The sequence below is a fragment of the Grammomys surdaster genome, unplaced genomic scaffold (genome assembly GCF_004785775.1).
Source record: "Grammomys surdaster isolate TR1022 unplaced genomic scaffold, NIH_TR_1.0 139, whole genome shotgun sequence".
NCBI classification, from domain to species: Eukaryota; Metazoa; Chordata; class Mammalia; order Rodentia; family Muridae; genus Grammomys; species Grammomys surdaster.
The window spans coordinates 9,711,493-9,717,944 of record NW_021604597.1 but is presented as its reverse complement, the minus strand read 5'-3'; positions in this window follow the sequence as shown (position 1 = coordinate 9,717,944).

Genomic DNA, 6,452 nt, shown 5'->3' with positions numbered 1-6,452 from the left:
AATATATGTTAATATCATTACTAAGCAATATTACCTGATGTTAACAAACCATCCCTGGTGTGGACCAAGCTTGAGAATGAAAGAAAGGGTGTGTGGAGACATGTTCAAGTTCTATCATGCACCAAACTACAACTTTAAACTTGGACCAGAATTACCAGAAAGTTCAGAACAAGTATTTTAGCAAACATTCTGGCTTTTAGAAAGTTGCATTATATGATGATTGAAACTCATGAGTCAACATGGCTTAGATTAGCTGCTTGGTGTTAGTAAAATATTGTTCCTGGGTGTGCCTGTAAGGGTGTTTCCAGAAGACAATGATGTTTGTGTTGATAGCGAAGCTCACAGATGTGGTTGGATATCATCAGATGCACTATGAGTAGAAGAAAAATGAAAAAAAGTGTCATTTCACACTTTTCTCCTCTTCTTGAACAAACCTTGTTATAATTCTAATCATATTAATGTTAACTCTGTTTCTACCTTCTGTCCTTGTCCTGGGCTTGTCATCCATGTATTTGAAAATGTGTACACTCAATTCTTGTTTTTAAGCATCCTCACCCTGTAGTTTACAACCTCCTTCTGCAGTTGGTTTTGAGCCTGGTGAAATTCCTAATAATTCTTAGGTCCCTATGATTAATTATTTATTTCATTTGAATTAAGGAGTCTCACCCAATATCAGAAAACCTGCCTAGATACTCCCATAAACTTCAAGAAAGAATTGTTTCCATATTTTCCTTCTCCACCCTCCTTACCTACCCATTGTCCAATTGAAAAACCATGTAACTGATGATACTCTATTTCTGTTGCCCCTGTGAAATATACCCTTCATTTAGCAAATTTCATAAGAACTCCTTCTTTCCTACCATTTGATATGAGTGCTTCTTGGCTTTGGTCTGTAAGAGTTAAAGACTTTCACCAGAGCCCGTCCTTTAGGCTTCCAGCATTTGAACTTGTCTTCTATCTGTAGCATCTCTAGTTCTCTAATTTCCAAATAGAAGACTGTAAAACTTTCTTTCTATAATATCATTCGCCAGTTCAAATATTTTATATAGAGTTCATGTGCAGAGGGATGTTTATAGAACAGTTCATGCGTGTATATGATCCTTCCCCATTTGCACCAGAGTCAAGATACTTCAGAGGTGCTATAAACTGGGGATTTTTTTCCTCATGTATCATAATTTACTGAACATTACAGATGAAAAGCTATTTTGTAGTGATAGTCTTTACTAAACTCAGAAAATTCTTTAGTGCTAACTTTTTATTTCTTCTAGTAGAACCTTACCCTTTGTCTTTAGATAGCAACTTAACCCTCCTTATCTACCTTATCCTACCTTAAGCCTCCTTATCTACCTTTTCGATAAGCGTGCAATATCTAATCTCTCATCTCTAAAGTCTACATTGATGATTAATTTTAAAATAACTCATTTTAAAAAATAGGATTTAATTTCTTTAAAGAGATGATTTACTCAATAAGATCCACTAAGTCACTAAGTCGTAACAGTAAATTTCAAGGCCCATATTACTTAAATTATCAATTTGCTCACTTTATTACTTATCTTGCAATCTTTTCCTTAATTGCCTAAGCATAACTTAAGATAATCTATTATTTAAAAAAGAAAATTCAGTAAAAGCAATATTCAGTACTATGATACACATATAACAGTAACTGTCCTGTAAAAATGTGGTCCTATGGTCTAGGAATTAAATTTAAACAGTTTATGTCCATCTTTTCAAGTAAGTTATAGAAAGATGAACTATATCCTTGTAACACCTGAAGATTAGTGCTTTTCACATATAGGGCTTCAATACTATTTTTTCTATAAGTTAATGGATAACCTCTGGCAAATTAGTTGGTAAATGCCTAATGGAATGAGTGGGGGATCACTCACAGCTAACAGCAGTACTGAAATTCAGATTTTAAGATAATGGGCAGTCTTTGACACAAAGCAAAAGAAAACATATCTAAGGTCAAAGAAATGACTTTCACATGATAGTGCAAACTTTCACACACAAATGATAAGAGAGGAGCTGTGGGAGAAAAGACAAAGAGTGTTTGCAAACAGGTCACTTTGACGAGGCTATAAAACACATTCTAACAGTTCAGGGCACAGTGTTTATTTTGTTTTCTCTTAATATTTATCAATGTCGTATTAATTAGTTGGCACCTGTAGCATCTTGGAAACCTCTTCCTCCATTTCTTTTCTAACCAGGACAATTTCATACATGTTCTGTTAAATAATACTTTTTCAGTTTTCTCTGTGATAAATCCATATTTCCCAGGGTAATATAATAGTATAGGCTTCTCCTTTGTGTGTGTGTGTGTGTGTGTGTGTGTGTGTGTATTAGTAGATATAGTTTATGTCTATTCTTTTTTGTATAATTTGATTTAGCCTAAACTGCTGGAAATAACCCAGCTAAAAGAAAACACATTCTTTCTGGGATTGCTAGGCCTTTCTTCTCAGGATGCGTCCCTTTAATTTTTCTCTAGTTACACACTCCTTCATGTGTGTAATGTGTAGTTCAATCCCTCTGTTGTACCATCCAGTGATCCTTCCAAAGAAGTTTATTGGTTACCTCTTCAGGCTAGTGAAGTACCGATTTATACCACTGTCCCAATAACAAGAAGCTGAATTTACTCAGGTATGGACCTTGTTCTCAGAAAAAGCACGCACAGAAAGATAATCTTTTGTGATTAAGTGACAAGTAAGGACAGAAAACAGATAATGAAAATGAACCATGAAAACAAGAAGACGCAAAGCTAATTGTTTTTCTAGTTTAACTCTGTCATGGACTCTTTTTCAATTTTGCATAGTAGATAACTCTATAAAAACATATTTGATAGTGAACCATAAAACACAATGTAAAGGCCTGTAGCATCAGAATGGCTGTTCTGACTGTAAAGAAGTTCAGTGGTTCATAAAGACTTTCCAATAGTCTCACTCTGTGATATTTTCCTACTCAGTTCTTTGCAAGAAAGTTTTAATAAATTAAAAGCTGAAACCTGATGAAATGTTTCTTCCATGAATAGATACGCTTTCCTGGAGGTTCGATGACCTGTGTGCAGCCCTCAAATCCTATAAGGTGACAGAAAATAAACAAACAAACAAACAAAAACAAAACAACTGGCTCCCAAGACCTGTTCTCTGACCTCCACACACATATACATAAGCACATACACACATGCATGGACACACACCCGTATGAAATATACAGATAAATGTATACAAGTATTACAAAATTAAAATTCTATCACGCATATTCTTTATAAAATAATAAATCTGTTTCTGATCAAGCCTCTTGGTTCTCCTTGATAATTCATAAATATAAAAAGGGAAGGACATGGGAAACTGCCAAAGAAGTATCTAATAGCAAGCCCTAGAAACTACACAAGTCAAGCAAATGTTGCTTACTGGGTAAATTAGAAAGGGTAGATTTCCCACTGTTTAAAACATTTAGAATATGAATATTAATATGACATTAATTAATATTAATTTATTTTTAATTTACTTTATATCCCAATCACAGCTTCCCCTCCTTTCTCTTCTCCCAGTCCCTCCCCTCTCTCTCGCCTCCCCTTCCCCCATAAACCCTCCCTTTCTTTTTAGAGAAGGGGTGGCCTCCCACAGATATCAACTCACCTTAGTATAGCAAGTTGCTGTGTGACTATGTGCATCTAGTTTTATTGAGGCTAGACAAGGCAGTCCAGTCAAGGGAAAGGGATCCAAAGGCAGGCAACAGTGTCAGAGACCACCTCTGTTTTAGTTATTAGGTGTCCCACATGAAGACCAAGATGCACATCTGTTACATATGTATAGGGAGCCTAGATCCATTCCATGGGTTCTCCTATGGTGATGATTCAATCTCAAGCCCCTATGTACCCAGGTTAGTTGATTCTGTAGGATTTCTTGTGTCCTTAACCCTTCTGGCTCTTTTGTTTTTTCCCTCTCCCTCTTCAAAAAGATTCCCTGAATTTCGCCTAATACTTAGCTCTGGGTCTCTGCATCTGTTCTCATCAGCTCCAGTGTGAAGCCTCCCAGAAGAAAGTTATGCTAGGTTCCTGTCTCCAAGCAGAGCAAAATATCATAAATAGTGTCAGGGATTGGCTTTTTCTCATGGCATGTGTCTCTTTCAAGTTGGGCCAGTCATTGGTTGGCCATTCAGTCAATTTCTGCTTCACCATGTAGGCAGGACAAATTGTGAGTCAAAGATTTTGTGGGTGGGTTTGTGTTCCCACCCCTCCATTGGAAGTCTTGCCTGGTTACAGGAAGTGGTTATTTTAGATTCCATATCGTCTATTGCTAAGTATCTTTTTGAGGGTCACCCTCAGAGGTTCCTGGGAGTTTCCCTTGTCCTATGTTTCTAGTTCATCCCAGAGATGCCTTCATCTGATTTCCATTTCTCTCTTCCAGTTCTCTCTCCCTCCATCCACTCCACACGTGATCCTTCCTGTTTCCCTCCCCACACTCTTTCACACCTAGTACTTTTCCTCCAGCCACCCTATAAGTCTATTTTGTTTCCTCCTTTCAATGATATTTAAGCACTGTTCCTCAGTTCCTCCTTGTTATCAAGCTTCTTTGGGCTTATGGATTGTAGCCTAGTTATCCTGCACTTTAAGACTAATAACCACTTTTAAGTGAGTTCATACCATGTGTGTCTTTCTAGGTCTGTGTTACCTTACTCAGAATGATCTTTTCCAGTTCCATCCATTTGCATGAATCTTTCATGATGTCCTTGTTTTTAATAGATTAGTACTATTCTGTTTTGTAAATATTACATCTTCTTTTCTCATTCTTCAGGTGAGGGAGATCTAGATTGTTTCTAGTTTCTGGCTGTCACAAATAAAGCTGCTGTAAACATAGTTGAGATGTGTCCTTGTGGCACAATGGAGCATCTTTTGGGTATATACCCAGAAGTGGTATATTTGGTTCTTGAGGTCAAACTATTTGCAATTTTTTGGGAAACTGTCAAATTGGTTCCCAAGGGGATTGTACAAGTTTGCACTCCCACCAAAAATAGACTAGTATACCAATAGCTCCAAATTCTCGTCAGCATCAGTTGTCACTTCAGTTTTTGATCTTAGTCATTCAGAACTGGAGGGGAGACACTTGGTCCTATGGAGGCTTGTTGCCCCAGAGAAGGGGTATGCAAGAGAGGTGAGGTGAGAATGGGTGGTGGGTGGGGGAAGCACCCTCTTAGAGGCAAAGTGGAGGGGGGAAGGGTATGCAGAGGAGTGACCAAGAAGGGGGACAACATTTGAAATGTAAATAAATAAAATAATAAATAAATAAATAAAAAGTAATTTGATTTGCATTTCCATAATGACTAAGGATGCTGAAATTTTTTAAGTGCTTCATGGTCATTAGAGATTCCTCTGTAAAAAAATATCTGTTTGAATCTATACACCATTTTTAATTGGGTCATTTGGCTTGTTAGTATCTAGTTTCTTAAATTCTTTATATATTTTGGATATCAGTCCACTGTCAGAGATAGAGTTGGTGAAGACCTTATCCCATTCTGTAGGCTGCTGCTTTGTCCTAGTGACAGTGCCCATTGCCTTACAGAAGCTTTCTGGTTTCATGGGATACCACTTATTGATTGTTGCTCTTAGTGCCTGAGCTGTTGGTATTTTACTCAGGAAGTTGTTTCCTACACCTATGTATCTATGTATTCAAGTATACTTCCCACTTTCTCTTCTACTAGATTTAGTGTATTCAGTTTTAGGTTAAGGTCTTTGACTTGACTTGGGTTTTATGCTGGATGGTAAATATGGATCTATTTGCATTCTTCTACATGCAGACATCCAGTTATACCAACACCATTTGTTGAAGATACTGAGAGTATGTGGAGAAAGGAGAACAATCTTCCATTGCTGATGGAACTGGAAACTTGTACAACGTCTCTGGAATTCATTCTGGTAGTTTCTCAGAAAATTAAAAACAGTTATACCTGAATACCCAGCTATACCACAAAGGGGTGGGGGTCTCCCCTCAGAGGATAAGGAGAGAGGGATGGGGTAGGGACTCTGTGAGGGGTCTGGGAGGAGACAATGTTTAGGCTGTAAACAAATAAATAAAATATAAACACACAAAAAGAGAGCTTTATGTTATCTAAAAACTTCTACCTATCTAGATTTTCAATTTTTGAGTTTAATGTCTTTGAAATAGTTTATATCTCTGCTTTGAGTACAAAAAAGAAAACAAAGGAAAAACACTAGGTATTTTCTGCAAAAGTTTAATTATATATGTCATTTTGAAGAAGTTATAACACATCCTACTGAAACAATCTTTAAAGTTATTTTTACATTTGCATGAGAACCATAAATTTTTACATTCCAGAAAATTGTGTATTATCTGAAAGGTACAGAGTTTTCCAAGACCTTGTTCCTGTAGTACTATCTACAATTCAATACAACATTTATTTCATACATAATAGTTACAAATAGTTTTCATTTGTTT